The sequence below is a fragment of the Cavia porcellus genome, unplaced genomic scaffold (assembly GCF_034190915.1).
Source record: "Cavia porcellus strain 051 isolate PalLab524CR breed Dunkin Hartley unplaced genomic scaffold, mCavPor4.1 scaffold_15, whole genome shotgun sequence".
NCBI lineage: Eukaryota > Metazoa > Chordata > Mammalia > Rodentia > Caviidae > Cavia > Cavia porcellus.
Window position 1 is genome coordinate 13131945 of NW_026947498.1, and position 24555 is coordinate 13156499.

The 24555-nt window shown below is 33.3% G+C and overlaps 1 long non-coding RNA gene across 1 annotated transcript in view; it reads left to right on the forward strand.

Moving 5' to 3' along the window:
- The window catches only part of LOC134470458 (uncharacterized), a 56639-nt gene extending 47969 nt beyond the window's left edge, over positions 1-8670 (forward strand). Inside the window, exons 3-4 of the long non-coding RNA XR_010039349.1 lie at positions 1144-1316; positions 6418-8670. This is a non-coding gene — a long non-coding RNA (uncharacterized LOC134470458). The remainder of the gene's footprint in view (positions 1-1143; positions 1317-6417) is intronic.
- Positions 8671-24555: the final 15885 nt, after the last annotated feature.

Here is a 24555-nt window from a genome sequence, read left to right on the forward strand (position 1 = left end):
TGCACACAGAAAACTTTCTTCCTGTATGAATTCTCTGTGTACATCAGATGAGAATTCTAGCTGAAGGCTTTCCTACACTCATTATGTTCATGGGGTTTGATTCCAGTGTGAGTCCCTTCATGGTTAGTAAGAGCTGAATGACTCCCAAAATCTTTTCCACATTTATCACATTCATGAGGTTTCTCACCAGCATGCATTTTCTTGTGTTGAATAATACAAGCGCTCCAGATGAAAGAGGTTCTGCATTCACTGCATCTGTAGGGTTTCCCTGAAGTGTCCCTATAAGGAAGGAGTTGTATCCAAAGACTTTCTCTCATTCATTGTACTTCTGTACTTTCTCTCCAGTACCAGTTTTTTGCTGTCCCATAAAAGATGAGAAGTAAAGGTATTTTTGTGTTCTTTATAAACGGACTGGTTTTCTCCAATATGAAGTCTTGGGCATTCATTAAATGATGGACTCTGATTAAAAATTTGAGGGCATTCCTTATATTCATTTAGTTTTTCTCCTGTGTGTATCCCTTTATGATCATCATGATGTAAGACATTACTGAAAAATTTCATAGCATTAGTACATTTGAAAAGATCATCTCTAGTCTGCATTTTTGAAGGATGAACAGGCTGAATGGGTTGGTTAAATGTTTTGTCACAAATATCATTACCAAAATTATTATTATCTGCATAAATTTCAGCTGAATTAAATTTCTGACTTTCAGCTTATAAACCACCAAGTTGACAGTATTCAGAACCTCTTTGAGGCAGGATTGGTTTTTGCAGGAATACAATTTGCCTCATAACTGTACTCTGGTGCATGTAGTGCACTTATAATGGTCTTTTTAAATGGTCACATTTATAATTGGTCTTTATATCCCCAAACGCCTAATCTGGAGAATCAACAGTCATCTCATAGACATCTTCCTAACTTCAAACCTGGGATAGCGCTTCCTCAAAAATAGTCTGTGATGAGATCAGTACTTTGCTTTCAAGATCATTCATCCACTCTGAGAAGGGACCTCATTCTGCTTCAGGCCACTCCCAGGAAGTAGCCTCTGGGGAAGCCTCTGGGTTTGGCCTACTTTTGCCTGATCAAGAGGTCTGAGGATATGCAGGCTTCACTGACCACCTCTCCTCTCCTTGTACCTACAGGGAAATCACCTCTAGCTTGAAAATCTGGAGCCCCACAGACAACAGGTATCTAAAGGTCTCCAGCATTATACCCTGGGGACATTGTCCTCTATGTAGGGTTCACCTGGCCCCACTCCTGTGCTGACTCCCAGGTGAAGGCCTCACCTGATGGGTATATCTCTAAAGATCCTCTGGTAAGCATATTTCTACATGTCCTTGGAAAACAGGAACTCTTCGATGGGTTTTAAGAACAACAGTGAAGAAAATTTCTTGAATTGGAAGAATTTGAATTCTGTATAAATATTAAGCAAGTATACATAATTATTATTGTCTTCAAAGGATAATATTACTTGAGATTACAGCCTCATTCATTTTTCTAAAACTTTATTTTTTCTAGTGTTCCTTGTAGAGCTCTAGGCACTTAAGGGATTTTAACAAATATTTATTAAATTAAACTATGAGACTAATCCTATGAAATGTAACAGTTTTTATTAGTTACTTCTATGGAAACAAACACTTGTATCTTACAGTTTTGAAAGGTTAGTCACTTTGTTCTTATTATAGAGGTTCTGTAGATGGAAGTCTCACTTTGACTAATGACAGTGTTTTCAGGAGATGCATTGCTGTGCCTGTTTGGTAGCATGGCATTTGGCAGGATGTGCTTTTGACAGCGGTTCGCCATGTCAGGGTTGTACACAAGAAAAACGGTCAGGGTTCTGAGAGATTGGCAATGTGCAACACCTCTGAAGTGTGTACTCAGAAAACCACAGTGTAGTAACCCTGCACTACATGGGCCAAACAATGTCACAAAGGCAGCTTTGATTCAGGAGTTGGAGAATTCATGTCCAAGTTCAGCTTCAGAGGAGAAGAGTTACCGTTTCACATATGAAGACATGAACATAGGGATGGGATGCTAACTGAGACCACATATGAAACATTCTAGCTCCATCACTGGAAAAAAAAGAAAGAAATAAAGATATGTTCAAGATTAAATATCTGACATGATGAATTCATTAGAAACTACTATTTGTTTTCACCTGTCAACAACTCACAGTGACTGAAAAAATAATCCATAATTGGGTTCAGCAAAAGTGAGTTCACTCAAATGAAGTCTTATGTTATTTGTCATTCTAACAAGCTAGTAGTAATTTTTTAAAGCTTTAATTTTCCTGACCTATTTATTTCCACAACAGTACAGTACCTCCATTAAAGGGATCATGTCTTTGTTCTATTTTCTGCTTTTTGCAATATCCTAACATTTGCCACAGAAAATCTTTTGTATTATGAAGAAATATTAGCAGAAAACTCTGGTGATATTTCTTTTTCCTTGAAATGATGAAAAAACTTTTTGTAAGTTCAGGAGCATTTATTATCTTTTTAAAATGAGTTTAAATTCTTCAACACTTTAAAGCTTTTGATTTGTAATTACAGCTTAAAGAACTCAAAAGCTATTTTCTTATAAATTAGAAATTATAAATTTCAAAATTAGATTATTTAAATAAAGCTCTGATTTTTCTCTTTTTCAGAGTCAATATATGCTATTATTGTAGAAATGCATAAAACAGACATTAATATGAATGGTAACTGTAAAAGTACAGGAAGCAGTGATCATAGGTGAGAAGGCAATACTGTACTTTACAGGATATTTAAATTTGAGAGGGACGCTAAGCCATTTGGAAGCACAGGAAACAAGATTTAGTTTAGTGCCATGCTAGAGCTGTTGGCTGAAATAGCCAAAAATTTTGGTGGCCACATTTATTCTCCCCAAGATCCCATGTTCTGGTGCTTCGTGGGGGAGAAAGAGTATAGCTTTCTTTTTAGGAACTCCTTTAGATTACAATAGCCTGTAATTTTAATTTAAAAAGTTCTGATAGGGCATTTCCTTCTCCATATTTTGATTAGAAAACAGTTCATTTGAATTCTCAAGATCTGCATTTTCTAAGCTCAATTCACTTTATCAAAAATCGTAAGAAAATACAAGAGAATCAGAACCTACACTGATTAAATTAAAATCAATCTATACCAAACAATTCCATAAAAAAGAATATCAGGAAGTATTATATGCAGGCTGGAGCTAAAAAGGACCAATCCAGTAGTTTACACTTTTTTTTTTTCTTTCAGGACTTTTGAGATTATTTTAACATTTTATTTATAAAGTACATCAATAAAATTGTCACTTAAAAATTAATCACAAATGTTGGTGGTGTTTGAAACAAATGAAGTAAATGTTTGAAAATTTCAGTAAGCATGTAATCTAATTATAATGATGCAAAAAAAGATGAGAGGGGAAAAGAGAGAACTTTATTTCATTTTAGATGAGAAAGACTTGACACAAATTTATATGTTGAAAGCAAAGTCTGTATTCATATCAGTACCATTGTCACTTTTGTTTAAGAAAAAAATATCTTCCTCACAATCCTTCTGTAGAAATAATGTTGACTCTCTAGTATGGCGAGCCCGTAGGTAGTTCTAATTTTACAATAGATTCAAAATTATAGTAACATTCTTTATAAAACTTTTTATATCATTGACCTAAATATAAAACAAAAACATTGGTGATTTTAATGAATACTAGTTTAAGTAAAAGTGTTCTAATAAGGTATTTTTAACATTTCAATGTTGAACAAAAATAATTTAAAATCTTCATATTACTATAAAGGATCAATTGATTTTTGTGTTGCCTCATGATGATGATAATTCATAAAGACAGACTTAAACTTCTTCATAATTGAAATATTGACTTTGTATGTTAAATTTATATATTTCAGTACTCCTTATCATCCTGATATTTAGTAGACCTCCTACAAACATATTCATTGAATGAACTAAGAAACCAATATCTGAATAAGAAAGAATAAATGCTAAATCGGGGGGTCATTTGATTACTTCTTAGTCCAAAGAGTTTAGAGTTACAGACAGAGAAATACAAGATTGAATCAGTTAGAAATATACCGGATATATTTTGTTAACTTGTTTGTTGCTGATGCTATTGTTTTCTGCATTGCTGTTTTACTGTATTTATTGCTTTGTTGTTGTATTGCTTTGTTGTTTTTGCTATTAGGTTCCATGACTTCATTAGCATTTATTAAAATTCAAAGTAGCCAAGATGCTCTTGGGTCTCTCAGTGCACAAAATCTCTTAAAGTTTATTAATCTGCCCAAAGTTACTTATGTTATAACACCTACCATCTCCAAAAGCAAAGACCTTGCCTATCACAATCTCAGCATGGAAGCCCTTATTTAAAGAAAAAAAAAATGACAGTATCTTCAAATAAGAAAATAACATGACTTTGGCATATTGACTTGGAGAAAATACAATGTAGTAAGATTATATATATATATATATATATATATATATATATATATAATTTTCTCTTATGAAATGTGTAAGTATCACATTTTTAAGGCCAGGACCAAAGGCCTTAATTTGATAATTAGCAAAATATCTGTTCTCGTGTACTGTTACTCTTTATACACACATTAGTTTGAAATAAAATTGTCAACAATTTCTGTACAAATTTTCCTAATGATAAACAAAATGCTTACAATAAATATATACAAATGTGATGATAAAGGACAGGGAAAGAATTTGATCTGGGCCATCTGGAATCTGGTTCAGGGATTTCTGCTGAACAATACCCCCAGGTTGGTGGTTGAACCTCTGCTTCTGTTTGGCTGTGTAAATACAGAGTCAGTTATCTCAGATGCAGTTTTATGAGGAAGAATTACTGGAGCTCTAAAAAAAAAAAAAATAGTTCAGGCATTTCATCTTTGTTTGACAAAGCCTAAACTTAGATTGTCTTTGTATTTATCTCTCTTTCTACAGAAATGAATAGGGCTCAGCTATCCCAGAAGAAACTGAGCAGCGTGAGCTTAAATCTCATGTAGTTTCCATACTTTCTCAATGAGGAGCATAAACTTTGATATTTTGAATTACACAATTTTCTATTTTATTTCTTTAGAAAAATGAAGACAATCATGTTTTAGAGCAAGAAATCATAAAGGCTTAGCAAATATAAGTGTTCTGTAAATTTATTCTGCAAGTGTTCTCTAGTTTTCCCAACACATACGTCTTTATTTTTGTTCAGAGCTTTTAAAGGGCATACTTATGAGAGAAAAATTAATTCTACAATGTTTTCTCAGAATTATCTCTCATTTTTGTGTGTAAGATTTTGTTAAAATTATTGGCATCTGTCACTTACTGTCAGTGAAACTCCAGAAAAATCATTCTGCCTTTTCAAGGCAGGAGTTTAAAGAGGAAATGACCCAGAATATTTATCCCAAAGACCTCAGATATGGCTGTTCTAAGGTCAGAAATCCACTCTGTGACCCAGTCTCTATTGGCTACTGGTAAAAACAGCAGGAAGGGGGAGAATTAAAAGAGCATGGTTTCACACAGTACAAATAGGAAAGAATTTAGTTTTCTAATAGTGGACAATATGAGACATTTGGACTTTACTATGAATTTAACAGTTAAAAATCTTGATTATTTATGTTCATATAAAATAGGGTCCAACACATTTAAATGAGAAAATGTAAAGGTATGAATCTGAGTTTTGATATAGTACAATTCTACAGAACAGAAAATATATGAATTCACCAAATTTTTACTTTAAGTTTTGTTCAATTATAGGAGTCTGCAAAATTCAGTGATATGGACCCTAACTCCTACAATTTGGGATTATTTGGAGAAGAAAGTGGCTACTGCAGAGTGATTTAATAGATGTCTTAGTTCATTTAGGCTATTCTAACAAAATATATAAAGGGATGACTTATGTGCACCTGAAATTTATTTGTCAGAATTCTGGATACTGTCAAGTACAAGGGTAAAGAACTGGCAATCACTATAATGAGTGTCAGCTTACTGGTTCACATGTAGCATTTTCTGGCTTTTTTTGTTTTTTGCTTTTCGATTTCTGGTTTTTGTTCTTTTGGTTTTTAGTGGGTTTTTTTGTTGTTGTTATTTGGTTTGTTTTTTTGAGGCAGGGTCTTGCTATGTGTAGTTCAGACTGGCCTTGAACTCCTGGTAATCCTTCTGCTTCAGTCTCTGGAGTGCTGGGATTGTAGGTATGTACTCTCATGTCTGGTCCTCCTGCTGTGTTTCTGTATGGTAGAAGAGGCGACAGCTCTCTCTTGTCTCCTGTGAGTTTTGCCATCATGATTTACCCAACATCCACAGGCCTTGCCTTTAAATACTATTACTCTGTGTGTTAGGACTCTGAGATAAGCACAACACAGCATTCTGACCACAGCTGTTGAAAGTATTACTGACCCTTGTTTCTCTTTTGTTCTTCAGGTGCTCTTCTAATCACATCTACTGGCCAATCCAATTGAAAAACAATAAATCAAGAGGCTGCGGCCATTTCTACAGTCACCCCTTCTGGCTGGACAATGTATTCCTGAGGGCTCATCAGACCATCAAGTACCTGTAAGAGGGACAAAGGGAAACAGGGAAAGCTAAAGAGACAATTTTCAGGGTACATAGAGGACCAGGAAGAGTTCACGGCTAGTGGACTGTCTCAGCTACCCTGGGGCTGGCTTGCTTTTAATGTCTGGCAAGAAGTGCAGGGGCAGGGGTGGTGGATAGTAACTGTAGAAATTGGGTGGATAAAGATTAAGTTAATCAGGAACCAGATGTTCTCTAAACTCAAATACCTGTATTTTGACAACTGTCCTCCACAGTTGCTATCTTGCCTCAGGGTTATTAGCATTTCACCTATAGCCAGGGGCCATGAGGTCTTCCCATACCTCCCTTTTTTTGAAGCAAGGTCTGGACTGTGAGGATTTGAGTCACATAGTGTGCTCCCATGAGCTATCACATAGCCTGGTCCCCAAGGAATGTAGGTGAGGGTGGGCTAACAATGAGGCTGAAATAGACAAATGATCTGGAAGGCATACGCCATCTGTCACATGTCTTCCTTCCCATTTCCATCACATCATCTCCCACTTCCTGCATTACTCACATGCCGCTGACCAACACTGTATTCTAAGACATCAGGTTTGACATTTCACTCCATCTACCAGTAAAGGTCTCCGGGTTTTAAATTCCTTGCTGTTTAAGAATTTTAAAATTGCACTTTCTCAATGGAGACCTTCCAAAACACCTGGTTAAATATGGCTCTGGCCAAGTCATTCTCAAAGAACTGCCTTTCATTTCATTAATAGGTGATATCATTTAATTAAAATTATTTCAGCCATTTATTTACTGCCTTATAAATGTGTAAACTTTTAAGATTCTACCATATGGATGTCATCTGTCTTACCAACCATACAACTGATACTTTTTAGAAGAGTTCCTGTCATTTAGTTCACATCCCCAGCTTACATTTCTTACTGATATGAAATCTGTGGTTCAGATGACTCTGAACCTGTCAGCGGTCAGACCTTGGAGGACATGCTCATTAGAATAAGGTTACCATTCCATTGGATGGATTCCTAAATTGTAATTTGAAAGACCGTAGCTTTGTGTTTATGATTTGTCAGAGTTAATGAAGTCTGAAAATGGACCTATTTGAAAACAAGTTTGTAGTTTTTAAGGCTGTAAATAAATGACTGAAATAATTTTAATTAATTAAATGATATCACCTATTAATTAACAAAGTTTTGAGTGGAGAGAAAATTCAAAATTTAGCTGTGCCCACAAGACTATAAGATGATTGCTTTAGAATATTTGTATACTTTTAGATTTTTAATATTTTCCAATTTGCCACATTACATTTACAGAGCACTTACTGCTGTACAATGCTATCAGTGACATTTTGTCAGAAACAGTTATTTCTTTGATATAGTGGTCATTGTTTTGATAAAAGCAAGGAAAAAAGAAAAAAAAAACTACCTTCAAACCATTTTAAATATAAACTTTATTGTTTCCATATAGTCTTTTTACATTTCAATTAAGTCTTATTCTCCTGCTTCTCTGCCTTCAGAGAAATCGCACCCTCTTCAACAAGGAGAATGATGTCATTTTAGTCAAAACGTGGACACTGTTTTCTCTTGCATAGTCATTTTCACTACTTTTGTTTCATATAGTGAAACCAAAAGCTGATAAAGATGTTGCTGTGACAGGTGAAAAGAGTAGCAGTGGACCTGGGAACAGGAGAATGGGAAGCAGAATTACAAGGATTTTCAGGCATTTACACTGACACTGTTTCCGCAATTTCCTTTCTCGGGCAATTCCACTGAGAGCAACCTCTCTGCTGAGCGCCCTCTCTTCTCTTTGCAGTGTACAATTCTCTTTTATACTCGCTGCTCATTATTTTACTAAAACAAAAACAAGAAAACAAACAAAATAACTATGTGCAGAAGGCAAGATAAGCCCAGCTTCAATTATTTATTATTCTGTCAAAATGTCTTACATTTTATTCATTTTATAATTTTTGACTTGGTTGGAACTAGAAACGAGGCATTATTTTCCTGTAATTATTTCATTCCATATTTTCCCCTGTCTTCCACATGTATTCTGTTGTTCAGCCTTGAATTCTCTTGCCTTTCTAGGGTAAGCATAAGGATATATATATATATATATATATATATATATATATATTCCATATTGATAAATGAGGACAATATTCCATATTGATAAATGAGGACAAAATCAATATCTCTAGATTTTGAGATATTTCAATATCTCTAGAATTCCACCTTTATGGTTCATTTGATTGAAACCCCTGATCAACCCCTGCTTGATGAGTTCTCCTTTGTTGCTCAGAAACTGTTCAGATTTTTGCAAGTAAACTTGGGACATGACAGGAATCCAATGTCTTCCAAATAAATTCTAATTATTGTTACAAAAAATATAGTTGAAATACTACCAAAATTTTGTCATCAAACAATGCATGAAAATTAACAAAATTGTATTTCTCAATACTATTTAAATTGTAGACACACATACTTAAATTATTTTACTTTTTAAATTTTCTTTTAGAAATAAGTGATTCTCAAACTTTCTTTTATCACAATGTACCATGTATTATCTTGCCCCACCCATGAGGATATTCATGCAAAAATTGATTCATTGCATGACTTATAATCATGCAAAAATTGATTGATTTTATACATTTTACTGATATATGATGAAGAACAAACTGAAATCTAGTATAAAAGTTGGTATTCTTGTTTTAATATTAACATTTTAGCAAGAGGTAAATTATTATCTACCCTTATTTAATAGTCTAGCCAATTATCACTTAAATTTTATTCATTAGTTGAAAGATTAATTAAAGAAAGTATAAATTTAGAAAGCATAAGAGAAATGAACAAAATAATGCATAATTCCAAATTAGGTATAAATTAGGAAATTTTATACAAAGTTAAATGAATGATGGTTAAATCATCATTTTAGGAATATGTAATGTAGTTCATCTTTAGAATTTTCTAGAAAAGTCTTTTCTCTATTCAAAATATATTGATATTGCTAAAGTAATTATAGAAATTTGTTAATTAAGAGTATATTTGTTAGATGCACTTTGCTGAATGAGTCCTTGAAATAGTTCATATATTTAATTCAATTGTTACTTTTATACATACCCATTATTATCCAGTGCTCAAAAATAGAATTCTTTCCATGACTCACCTGTGCTGTCTTGGTAATCATCATTCATAAAGTCAGCATTTCTATTCTCCAATTATTCAATCTCACAATAATGGAGGATAAAAGAGATTTTTGGAGATTAACTACAGTTACAAGTCACCTGACCCTAAAATACGGATGATTTAATCCAGTCAAGTAACAACTGTAAAATTGTAAAACTGACTAACAGTCACAACAGAGACAGGATCCAAAAGTTTCAAAGTGTTATCAGGATTCTACTATCCATTGCTGGCTGAAAGATGGAAGGGACCACATGATGAGAAATGTGTAGCTAAGAGCCACAACCTTCTGACTTACATCAGGCTAAGAAGCAAGAGGCTAAGTCCTAATAGCAGTAAACCACAACTGAATTGGTCAAAATTCATTTTGAAGCTGGTTCTTTCTCCAAGCATTTATAGAAGAACACAGCCTGGATGATGCTTTGATTTCAATCCTGTGAGATCCTGAGCAAAGAACCCACACAAGCTCACTTCTAGAGATGGATTCTAGCTGGCAGTTATTCAAGTAGCTAAATTGGTATTCATTTGTTACACTAGAGAAAGCCAAAGAACTGTATGATTTCATGTGGAAAAGGCAGGCAGGAAGCAAGCGAAAGTACTTACCCAGCATCTTGGGGGATTTTAAAGTTTTCTTCCAAGTTGCTGAAGTAGCCCCGACAGGCTGTGCTTCAAAGGCAGACTCAGCTGAGTAGATGTGAAAGAACAGCTTTAGAGTCTAGAAAATTCTCAGTGAGGATTCAACATAACCATGTTATCCTTAGATAAACTTTATATAGTGACACATCAGGTATTATATGCACAAACGGATTATGGGTATATGCATATTACATACAAATTATATCAATATATTTCTTATATATGATATAAAATACTTTATATAATGATCAAACTTTTCCAGTCCAAAAAAGTATATCTCTCTATTAATTTTGCTGATACATTAAAGTCACCTAAAATCACTTTTAAAATCAGTTTTAAAAAACACTTCTCTTTTTTTATTACACATGATATTATACTTGACTCAGCAATGAAATAAGAAGCATACAATACCTCTTCTTTTGTAAATATAATTTTCAGTTTTTGTTTTCACTGACTTGTATAAATTTTAGGATATAGTGTTATGTTTTATAAATGTTTATGTTTCTAATTTAGATATATTACATTACAAAAAAATTAGCATTCTTGTTTGCATTTTTCTTTGTGAATATATTTTCATTTATTTTAGGTAAATATCTAAGAGTGAAAACCTTATGCATCCAAGCATAGAAACATATTACATTTTGAAGAAACACACAGTAACTGTTAACATTTTATTTCTCTTTCTTCCTTCTGAAAATGTATGAGAATTGCAATTCCTGATCATTAACAACCACTAATCTTGTCATATATCAAAAGAGGAAGTTAAATTACCATTATTTGAAGATGGCATAATACTCTACATGGAAGGCCTTCAAAACTCCATCGAATGACTCCTACATACAATAAATAAATTCAGCAAAGTAGCTGGATAAAAATCAATACTCAAAAATGCAGAGCATTTCTATACACTAACAACAAAATCACTGACAAAGAAATAAAAGAAGCCCACTCTTCACACTAACATCCAAAAAATGAAGTATTTAGAAATTAATCTCATAAAGGTAGTAAAAGATCTATACAGGGAAAATTATAGTGCCTTGAAAAAAGAAATTGAAGAGGATCTCAGAAAATGGAAAGACATCACTTGCTCATGGATAGATAGGAAGAATAAATATTGTACAAATGGCCATTCTGTCAAAACTGTTATAAGATTCAATGCAATCCGAATGAAAATACCATCAACATTACCTCACAGATCTAGAGAAATCAATACTAAAATTCATGTGGAACCAGAAAGACCTAGAATAGCAAAAGCCATTCTAAGCAGCAAAGGTAAGCCAGGAGGCTTCACAATCCCTGACTTGAAGTTATACTACAAAGCAAGTGTAATAAAAATCAACACGATACTGGAATAAAAATAAAGCCAAAGATCAATGGAATAAATTGGAAGATGCAATCACAACTACCAACACACTGAATCACCTCGTCTTTGATAAAGGGGCCAAACATATTCACTGGAAGAATGACAGCCTCTTTAATAAATGGTGCTGGAAAAACTGGCTCTCCACATGCCAAAAACTAAAACTAGACCCATGCTTATCACTATATACTAAACTAAAATCTAAGTGGATCAAAGATCTGAATATTAAAAAAGAAACACTAAATCTGTTGGAAGAAAAACTAGGTAAAAATCTTGAAGACATAAGGGTAGGTAAAGAGTTCATCAACAGGAATCAAACAGCACAGGAAGTACTTCCCAGAATCAATAGCTGGGATTACGTCTTATTAAAAAGTTTCTGCATGTCAAAAGAAGTCTCCAGTCTAGTGAAAAAAAAAAAAAAAAAACACCTACAAACTGGGGAAAAAAAACTTAGTGATCTTTCCTCAGGCAAAGGACTTCTGTCTAAAACATAGAAAGAATTAAAAAAAAAAAATCAGACCCCCGAAATTCAAAGACCCAATCCCAAAATGGGCATTTGGGGGACTGGGGATTTAGTTCAACGCCATAAGTGCCTGCCTTGCAAGCAGGCAGTGGTGAGTTCGATCCCTGGTACCGATAAAAAGGAAAAAGAAAAAAAAAAAATGGGCATCTGAGATGAATACACAGTTCTCAGATGAAGAAATACAAATGGCAAACAAATACATGAAAAAGTGTTCATCATCATTACTCATTAGAGAAATGCAAATTAAAACCACACTAAGATTCCATTTCACTCCTGAAAGAATGGCCACTATCAAGAAAACTACCAACAACAATGCAGGAGAAGCTGTGGGGAAAAAGGAACTCTCCTGCACTGTTGGTGGGAGTGTAGACTGGTGCAGCCATGTGGAGGTCAGTCTGGAGATTTCTAAGAAAGCTGGGATTGAAAGTCTCATTTGTTCCAGCTATTCCACTTTTAGGCATATTCCCAAAGAACTGAAAATATCATACCACAGTGATATATGTGCACCCAGGTTTATAGAAGCACAATTTGTAATTGCCAGATCTTGGAAACAACCCAAGTGTCCATCAACTGAGCAATGAATAAAAACGCTGTGATATTTTTATGCAATGCAGTACTACTCAGCTATAAAGAATGATCATATTGAGATATTTATAAATTAATAGACACAACGTGAGGCCATACTCATTAGCAAAATAAATCAAACTTGCATGTATAAATACCGATTAGTCTCAGTAGTGTAAGAAATGGTAAGAGTACATAAGAGATTATAGTAATAGTGATTCCCCCTTATAATGCTCTGAAGCCTTATAGTGTCTGCATTCATTAGTTGGGATGGTTTTATCCTAGTTTGTTTGATTTTATTATCTGTGATAGTATAAACAGCTCTTTTAGAGAATAGCCATAGCTGATTTAGTATCATCTTACTCTGAAGTCCTATGTTTTTCTGTTGCCATTGGTTGTATCATGTTATATCTTATTGGATATTATTATGTGTAATAATATAAACAAATTTTCTATGGAAAATGAGATATTATAGTAGCCATTGTTCATTCTCTGCTATTTGGTTCTGAAAGCTGTGCAATGCTTTCATTCTTGAATGGTTTTATACTGTTTTGTTATGCTTGATACTATCGGATATGAAGCTATGCTCAGCTATTTCAAAGGAAGAGACACTATGGTAGTTACTGTTAATTATGGGTTGTCTTGTGGTAAAATGCTGTGTTACTTGCATTGTTCTGGTCTGATCTGCTTTGTTATATCTTCTTTTGTCTTAATCTCTTTAAAATAAAAAAATTAAAAAATAAAGAAATATCAGCATGATGTTAGTTTATACTTACTCCACCAACCAATTATTTTGTGATAAGCAAAAATCTCTACAGAGATTTGTGTGGTATGTGCTCTTATTTTATCAAATGTTTTATTTTATATTGTTGATAATTTTACATTTGCAGGTGATTCTACATTTTGTTACTGTAAATTCTATATTAGATGTGAGAATTATGACTATTGTTGCTATTCTGTTTATAATTTATTAATATTTTCTAGTATATGAAATTTCTTACAGACAATATTTTCAAAAAGCTTTCTTAATATGTGGTAATTACTTTGACCATGACATTCCCACAGATGTTATTCATTTCTTCTTCCACAGTCTTCACAGATACTTTAAATTCTATAGCCCACCTGTACTGAATGTTTTCAGTTCAGTGTGTGAGTATAGTAGTCTGTTTATGCTTCAGTAACAAAATGCTAAAGACTGGGAAACTTACAAATGATAGAAATTTATTTTTAAGAGAAGTATGAAGGTATAAATGTCCAAAATTAAGACACTGACTAGTTGGGTGTTTAGTGAAGACACTTCTCTCTGCTTCCAAAATGGTAACTTATTGCTGGATCTGTCCAGGAGAGCAAGCACCTATATCTTACAGAGCAGAATGTAGATGGGAAAGAGAACATAAAATGATTTCTTCTATTGCTTTACATGGCACTAATCCATCTAATATGAGAATTAAACTCTTGTCACTCAAGCACTTCCCAAAAGACCTAGCTTTTTAATACCACCATGAAGGGGATCAAATTATACATGAATTTAGAAGGAAAAACTATTTTTCAACTTGCAGTTACTGAGATAAATGTGGTAGTTATTTCTTTTTCTATATGTGGATTCAAATGATTCAGTATCATTTATAGAAAAGGCTGTCTTTTCTCTAATGATTTGCTTTAAATCCTTTACTGAAGTCAGCTGAATGTGTGGATGTACTTCTAGATTCTTTGTCTCTCCCTCTCTTCTTTTCCCCATTAATCTATTTCTGTATTTTTGGTAAATTTTGAACTATTGCACTTTCTTGATCATTGCATTTTATATACAGTCTTGAAAAAGTAGATTAAATCTTTTATTTTTTTCTTCCTCTTAAAAGTTATTTTGCATGTTTTCAATCCTTTTATTCTATGTAAACTTCTGTATGCAGGAACAATTGTCAACAAAAGAAGCATGCTGAAATATTTACAGGTGTATTTTATCTATTTATAAATTTTAGAAAAATGAATATTTATTTTCTTAAATGTTAAAACAGAATTCTTTGGGGCTGGGGATTTAGTTCAGTGGCATAAGCGCCTGCCTTGCAAGCAGGCACTCGTGAGTTTGATCCCAGGTACCGATAAAAATGAAACAGACAAAAAGAAACCCCCAGAATTCTTCATTCATTTATTGCTATTTTACTTGTTAGAATTCCAGTGTAATATTTAACACAATTAATGAGAACCTATATTTTGATGATTTTCAACATTGGGGTTGGGGTAGGTGTCAACATTTCATAATTAAGTATAATGTTAAGACTAGGTTGAAGGAATTTCATTATTTTCCTAATTTTCTCATAATGTTGCTAATAAGTCTTAATAAATTTATAAATCATGATAAGTCTAATACAGTAATATTAAGATGATAGTAAGTTTATTGTCAATCTGCTAATATAAAGAAATACAATTTTCAGTTTAAAAATTTTAAACTAATGTTTTATTTTAAAGATAAAACAAATTAAGTAACTGTAGACAGCTAAGATTATGATCGTTATTATAATAATTAGGGAATATTTAATTTCTGTGGTGTTTCATGCTATTTTGAAATGCTCACCTGGATTTGTAAATGTAAACATTTAGCCCATCAAAATCACAATTCTTATTGATCTGTTTTCAAATATTGGATCAGACTGGCCTGTCTGAGATAATTGCCAATTGATGAGTAAAACTGTTACTATTTTCTAATTTGTTGAGTTAAAGGTCCACATATCATAAAGAATTTCTCTGTTTGTTAGCCTGGGTGATACTGGTATATAAATCTCTACTCATATTGTACTGGGGGTCCAAGCATCTTTGAGAATGAATCTCTTCTCCAGTGTTGTCTTAAAAGATTTAAATTTTTAGTAGATTTTCCTTAAATGATTCATAGACTATTTACCTCACTACATCCCAATAAAAAAATTAGGTAGTGTTTTTTAGTTTATTTGATAAATTCACATCTATTCTATGTTGTTTTTTGTGTTATTCTTAATAAGTTTATTTCTTAAATAGTGTATTAATGTCTGTGTTGTATAACTGACATGACTTTTTGTATCATTTTGTGGTAATATGTTTCACATTGTTTTCATATGGTATTTTTGAACCAGACCTTTCTTCATAATTGTCATCCCTCATTTTTCCATTTGTTATCATACTTTAAATTTTTCAAAGAACAAACTTTGCTTTTGTAAATGATCTTCAATATTATTCTTTGTATTTCACCAATTACTGCTTTTAACTTTATTATTTTGTTATTCTCATTTCATACTTATTTTCAAGCTTTAAAATGATACATTAGTTTAATAACATTCTACTTTCATTTTATAATATAAAGGTGTAAGTTAAATATATAAAACTATAGAAATAAATCACAATCTATGTTGTCCTTCATTTGATTCACATTTTCTTACATCTTTTTTGGGTGGGGGGGTACCAGAAATCAAACTCACAACCTCATGCTTGACAGACAGACACTGTGGCACTGAGTTATATCCCTGGGAACATATTCTAATATCTTTTATAAGTTCTTTGAACCATGAGATAAGATACGAGATACTCCCATATGATCAAAGAATCTCTTTATGTCTCTTTTTTTTCTCATTCATTCAGAATATTACTCACTATATGATCAATTTTGGAAAGATATTCATGTGAATTCTGAAAAATATGAATGTAGTGTTGCATAAATTTCAATTCAGATGACCTGAATAACAATGCCACTTAAATATTAGAAATCCTCATTAATATTTGTGTTTAGTACTATCAGCTGCTGATAAATGTGTATCAATATATTCAATAGTGAGCACAAATCTTTTCATTGTCTCATTAGCTGTCTTTATTTTGGCTTCAATTACTATAAAGCTATGATTATAAATACATTCAAATTTCATTTTAGTATATCTTCATGATAAATTTTCATTCCTTCAATATTAAAAATTCTTCCTAATGATATATCTGCTTTTCTCAAATTCTCTATTACTTAATATATATATCCCGTTCTCTTGTGCCTCAGACCCTACTTCTTAGAGAGTCTTCTCACTCCTTAAGTTCCTCAGTGCGTTGCGTGTTTGGCTCTGAGCATAGGCAGCGTCCTTCTCCCCCAGATTGTGTGTGGATGTAGCTAATAATCTGCTCTCTGCTTTAGCTGCTAAGTGTCACATATGGTTCTCCCTGCTCTCTCCTGTTATTTGTAAACTAAGTTATCGCCTATAAGAAAATAGGGAATAAGAGATGATTGAGCAGTGAAACTTTCTTACAATTACAGTGGTATTTATATTTTAGTTAGGTATTAAGATAGTTGGATTAAATTTATTTGCTATTTCTTTTATTTTATTATTATTTTCTTATTCCAATGATTTATTAAAGCAAAGTTCTAGGGCTGGGATGGGGCTTAGCATGAGTTTGCCTAGCACACAGGAACCACAGGGTCAGGCTAAGCGCTGGATAGAAAACATGAAACCATTTGCAAAGCCAAAAGGGCTTCGCTTTTGTATTGAAGGTCTGGCTTGCTGAGAATTCAGAGACCTCGGGCAGAGCTGCTGTTAGCCAAAATTAGGTGAGGTCCAGGAACCCTGTGCTGGATCTGGAATGCTATTTATTTCAAATTTGTCTTTTTCTTTTAGTACTCATTGACTGCCTTCTCTTGAGTAATGTTGTGTTTTACTCTTCTATTTTCATTTCTTTAGTAACTTTTCACAGTTACTCAGATCATCCTTATATATGTAGATGGTAATTAAGAGGGTTCTAAAATAAAAATGCAGAAATAATGTACCAAAATGTATGGGATTAAACAAAAGCAGAAATCAGAAGGAAGTTTACAGCAAAAAAAAGTCTTACATAAAACAAAAACCTAGAAATATAAACAAATTATTTTAGTATCCCCAAGAATTAGAAAAACAAAAACACACCACTTCTAAAATAGTAAGACAGAAGCAATAAAGTTCAGAATAAAATAATTAAAATTGATAAATAATAACAGTACAAAAGGTCAACAAGGCAAAGTGCTGCTGCTCAATGCAATAAAATAGGCAAACTGTTAGTTATAACAATGAAAGGAGAGAGAAAATTAAAATTCAGAGAAAAATGAATACCTTACAATTAGACATGACAGAAATAAAAATGTCATTGAAGACGGTTATAAAAAACTATAAGGCTACAAGTTCAGTAACCTTAGAAGTCATGGACAAATTCTTGTATATACATACATTACCAACATTTAATCAAGAAGTCATAGGATGTGTGGATAGTCCAATAAAAAGCAATGAGATTGAATCAGTAATAATAAACTGCCCATCAAAGAAAATTCCAGCATCAAATATATTAAGAACTAATTCAAATTATCTTTACTTTGTTCTCAAAAATCAAAGAAGAAAAAATATTTCCCAATTCATTTGATGAGGTCAGATTTACTTTTTTTTAACCAAAATCTAGTAAGGACACACACGCTTGCGCGCGCGCACACACACACACACACACACACACACACTAATGAAAGAAATAAAGAGCCAGAAGATCAGATGACCAAAATGGATGAGGAGATACCGTAATGTGACAACGAGGCGTCCTTTACTGAATGCGCTCTGGAGCAAGTAGCATCATATTTTTATCACACTTTGTAAAGACACAAACTGCTTCAGAAAGTGCCAAGAATAATAGCTGAGTGTGTTTGAAAAGAAGGACTTGGATATTATGAAGGGCAATACTGGTAATGTGTCTTTTACTGTAATAATTACTTTAAAAACTCACCATATCTTTTTGATAAACCTGTTTTTGATAAACCTTTTGAATCTACAATTAAATTGGTGTTTTTGTTGATTTAAGTGCATCAATAAAAGTGCTGGTCTCAGTGGTTAGATAAATTGTGCGATTAAATGATACACACACACACACACACACACACACACATATATATATATATATATATATATATATATATATATATATGCTTTTAGTGGAAGATGAATGTTCAGAGAAATAATAGTAGATTCTACAAATAATCAATGACTAGTACATTAATTCCACCTTTTGATACCTTTGATAAATCTCAAATTTCAAATACCAAAATGAAAGAGGCAGAAGAGTTGTCAAGTTCATGTGGTATTCACAAATTTGTACTGATAAAGCAAGTCTTATAATTGAGAAGAAAACCTAGAAAACTTCAACGAGGCAACACGCGCATCTTTGATGTTTGCACGTTTTCTTTTCTTCTGTATGTTCTTTCTTTCTCTTCCTTTCCAAAAGTTTTATGTTAGTAACATGCTGAAAACTTAGGAATCTTGTGAAACTTAACATCTTTGAAAATTAAGCTTTTAAATATTATCTTTTCTTTTCATACTTTGAGTATATTGTTGTGGTTATGTTATATATAATAGAAGACATTTTTTTAGAAAATTATGGGACATGAAATCTGATCAGTATTCTTGTTTCCACCAGAACAGGATAAGAATATGATCCCAACAGCCATTCGTTATGGAAAATGCAATAATGCAAGTTATTGATCCACAGTACAGGCACTAAGAACTTACATTGTGTGCAGATATTTCCACAAAAATAAATAATGAAAATTGTTCTTATTTATCATCATGAAAAAGAAAATCATACCAATATCAGTGATAAACTACTTTATCCTGACTCTCACACCATAAACCAGTATGTAGGAATTCTGTTTCTGACACTCATTTAGTGTGGGAGCCTTGAATCATTTTCTTTACTGGGGAACTCAGTATCCACATGTATTATAGGTGAGCAAATATTTTCTTGTGATTTCAGAATCTTTTGGCTTATCCTGAGAATTGAACTCTTAAAAGACAAACAAATTGAAGAAAACCATACAACTTTATTCAATAAATTCTTTACATGACACAGGAGACTTATAAAGAATTGTAACAAAGAAAAGTAAGTTGTGAAGCTCCTGGAAGGCAAAGTGATGATCTAGCGTAGTTTACTGGGTGAAGAAATGACGGGAAAAAGCATGTTTTGCGCAAACGTCTCTACACTTCAGCTCCCATCTGTGACAATAAGAATGAAACTTTCCGGTGTTTCAGATAGAACATCTCACCCGTGGGAACTCCATCTCTTGTGTTAAGAAAGAGAATGAAAGTCAAAGCGTACTTTCTTCATCTTTCTTGTTTTATAGTTGTCTTTACCTTTTTATTCTGATGCCAAAGTGATCGATTTTGAGATGATATGATCCACATTTCTTAAATATAAAATCAGAAAGCTGCAGAGGGAGGATATTCTCACTGCTGCCCTCTCAAGTTTTCCAAAATACTCTGGGTTTCAGAACAATAAAGATGACATACACAGGATACTGTGGGAATTGTTTTGCTCATGAGTAAATATTATTATTGCCACTAACAAAAATCTAGGTTCTTTACTTTATAGATATTAAAATTGTAAAACTATATTAAAAGTTAAAAATAAATGCTAGAATACAGCTGTCTTTATTTTTGGGATTTGGAGTTCTGTGATAAGTAACTAGGAACCCATAGATATCTTACAAACAACTGCTTTTTGGGTCCATATAGGAGAAAGATAAATTCATGCTCAGTGTATATGTTTATATTAAAAGACTTAGATAAAATGTAATGCTGGTATTTAATTACAATGTATGAGAATATGATTTGCAGGGTTTTTTTTTTTTTGTTTTGTTTTGTTTTTTTGTTTTTTGTTTTTTGTTTTTTGTTTTTTTTTTTTTGTACCGGGGATCAAACTCACAACCTCATATTTGCCAAGCAGGTGCTTACAATGCTGAGCAAACCCCCCAGCCCTTGATTTGCTTTTTAACATTAGTCAGGTATGGAATAACAATGTTTTGTTGAATAAACAGTTGAATAAAATTTTAGAAACCTTAGTATATCTTGTTATCTTCACAAGATTTGTCCAATCAATTAGGTATACCGAAATCAAACCAAAGATAGAACATTATAAAACCAATGGAAAGAGAATATTGAAACAAAACAGTGAAAATAATATTTGCCTTCCAATAGAAGATAGAAAGAAATCCCCAATATTTGCTATACTGCATAGGATCATCCTCCCAAGAGTGCTCAGACCTCTGTCCCCAATTGCTGACGCGGTGCGAGTGGTTTTGGGATGGTTGCTTTCCAGCCCACCCTATGATAATCTCAAGGGAGCCGCTGATGGTCTCCTCCTGGCTCCCTCCTGAGGGAGCTGCTTACCAAGAGGGCAGCAAGTTGCTTTCTTGATTGGCTTTGTTCTGTCTTGTTCTGTTTTATTTTTACTACCTTCAAAACAAACCAAAAATAATAATGAACCAAATTTTTAAAACAATTCTGAAAAAGTTTACTTAGGATAGTTGTAAGAGTTGCTGGCCCAGACCGGACACTTTAACCAGGAAAAGCCGGAGCCAAGTTAGGTGGCTCCTGCCTCCCCGCCCCTATAGATTTACCTGTAACCCTATACCCCCATCCCTAAGAACCTGTTTCTGGCGCCAAATGTGTGCCAATGAAATACCTGTGCATCCCTAATGCCCCTTGGGGTCCGCCCCAGACAGAGGCTACTTATGGGCCTCACTCCACGTGGAGAAGAAGAAGAAGAAAAAGGAGAAAGGGAGAGTGTGTTCCAGAGAGAGACCACCGGCCCGGAGATGCTGCGCCCCGGGGCCGGGGGGGTCTCTCCCCGCATTCCGGAAGTAAAGGTTACTTATATTTTATATTTCTTATCTTTGCAGCCACCGCCGCCCACTCCTTTCCTGGCCGTCCACTCCACTCCTTCCACGGACCTCTTCCCCTTCCTTCCCCTCTTCTTCCCCCTCTTCTCAGACCTAACAATAGTATTTTCCACTTGCTTAAAAAGGTTTTTTTTTTTTTTTTTTTATCATACATGCACACATTTTGTGCTGTAGTTTTATATGTAGTGTCTCATGTAATGGTCTAGGGATGTAGCTCAGTGGCACAAGTGCAGGCCTAGCAAGGCTGAGGTCGTGAGTTTGAAAAGATTCGCGAGATTTGTTTGATTTGTTCTGGCATAAATATTTAAATCAAAGCACACTAACAAATCACATATAATCCATTTTTCACACATGTTAGAAGATTATGTTTCACCCTTCATAAACCCAACCATACTCCCTTTTTCTTTTGGCACAGCCAGCCCATTGTTTTCGCCGTTTTCTGAAGCAGTACTAAAAGGTCTTTTTCCTAAGAGTCTTCAGTTGCACATTTTGACTGCCTCAGTTCTCTGAATGGATCTGAGTAGTTTATCTTTCACTGTTGCCTTGACTTTGTGGAACAGCCAAAGCAGCACAGCTGTCCTATCCTGTGAATAAAGCAGATGAAGAAACCTCGTCACAATGTCTTTAGGAGGCTGCCCTTTGGTTGGATAGCACGAAAGAGAGTGAGCAGCATTCACTGTATTATTTTATCATATCTCATAAAAATTGTATAAAAAGGGACATTAAGAACTGCTTCAGAGGTGGTATGAGTGAGATAATCATTGTGAAGCAAGAGGGTTTTTGGGAGGGTTTACTGGGATCGTATCGTTTTAACAACTACATTGTTTTAAATTCTAAATATTCACCATATAGTTTGATCACATCTGATACATGTAAATTAGCTTAGCCAAATTCTAGCAACTCAACCCAGTAGCACTTTAAAAAGATTATTTATAAAAATCAAGTAGCATTTACCTCAGAAAGGCAAGGATGTTCAATATTCACAAACAAATCTAAGTGATATAATACATCAATGGAATAAAGGAAAACATAAGATATTATCAAGAGATGCAGAAAAGATTGTAGATAAAATTCATCAGCTTTATGAAAAAGAAAAATGAGGAATTATCTCAACACACCGAAAAACATTTATAATAATCCAACAAAACATTATACTGAATAGGAAAAATCTGAAAATTTTCTCCCTAGAATCTGATACAAAATACAATCCTATTTTTATCAGTTTTATGCACCATAACCTGGAAGTCCTATCTAGAGAAATCAGCCCGAGAAACAAATACAGGGCAACTGAAAAGGAAAAAAAGAAGACAAATTCAAAGTTTTCAGATGACATGATCTCATATTCACCAAAAACACGCACATTGGCAGAAATTTGTCTGTCTGTCTGTCTCTCTATATGTATATGTATATAGTGATACATAATTCTATGCTCTATGTATAAGCAATACTTTACAAGATGATCCTTTGATGAAAATGAAGAATGGTGGATGACTTTTTTATCTTCTTGTCCAGTATCATCTGGACATTTCTGAAAAAAAGAATTATTTCTAAAAAAAGAATTAAAACAAAAGAACATAAGAAATGTCTTGGAAACATTGCAGCCTCCTGAGGGGTGGTAGTTAGGAAAAGCCTAGCAGGTAGCCAAAGTAAAAGTAGAAATATCTAAGAATGCATGTGTGCAACAGTAGTTTGGGCATTTGTTCGGAACTAATAATGTAGCTTAACTCTTCTCCAGTTTTTTTTTTTTTTTCCCTTTGAGAAGAAAGTGGAGTTAAAATGTTTTCTGAACAGTCATATTTCCAACATGTTGTATAAAATAATAATTCAGGAATTACATTCATAGAGTAAATCCTGGTCAGGAAATTCTCTATTTTGGAGAATATTAGTTTAGTGACAAGTTCTTAGAATCACTGTAAACTTTAGCTGAGCTAATAATAACATTCTGCTCTAGTCATCAAAAAGATAAATTGTATAGTTTTGAGAAAAGTGAACCAATTATTCCCTGAATGATACATTGTACTCAGTGTACCTTTCATCCTTACACTGCGTATTGTATTGATTATAGTAAAAATTTTGAGGTTGGTGTTGGAAATTTTTCAGTTCCTTAAATTCAGAAGCAACAGTTCTGATGCACATTTACAACAATTTCACTGAAACACTCTTTTATTACTGGTTCAGTAGGATAAAACCAGTGCAAAGTCTTATTTTTAGATATATTAGATATACGATCTCTCTAGCTGAGCGGAGAGAAAAATCAATGACCATTTTTCACTTTACGGTCACCTGATGGAAAGCCCCAAGTTAAAATTCACTGCCCTTCGTTGGTTTTCCCTGTCACATTGTGTTTCCTTCATTCTAGTTGTTTTGTCTCCTTGTAGTTCTTGGCAGGTTTGCAAGCCTTTTTATGTTTTGTCTCCAAGATGAAACAAAGACTCTATTGGCGTAGAAACATCAAGGTCTTCTTTTAACTAAAATTGGCACAATGCACCATTTGACAGTCTATAAATTTAGGTAATATTTGTATTTTATTTTAATTTATTACTTAAGTTTGTAACACATACTTCAAAAATTACTATTTTTATCTCTTAAAATTTGAAATTAAATTTATTTTTAGGATTTTGTTAACATAGGTAAACACTTTCTAGAAATTCCTAGTTTTTATTGTTGGACAAATTTTGAATGCAATACTTAGACATTTCCATACAGAATATTGTGATCAAGGATTAGATAAATTTTTAAAATTTTGTTCACATTTTGAAATCTCTTTCAAATTTTATTTCCACCAGGCAGGCTGGGCCATCTTCTTATGAAAGCTTTCATATTTCCTTACTGTTTATTAGAAATATTTTGATGATTCCCTCAGAAAACTTACACTTTTGAAAACACTGTACATTTGCTGTCTAACAATGTAAATGATTTTTGAGATGAAATATTACTCATTTTATAGAGAAATCCTCCAGTGTCAAAATCAGTAAACTCTATCAATCTGAGAAAGAATATAAAATCTATTTGACAGTTGTGAGAAAAGCTGTTTTTAAAATCACAGTTAAAACATTTTCAAAACAAATACATTTCA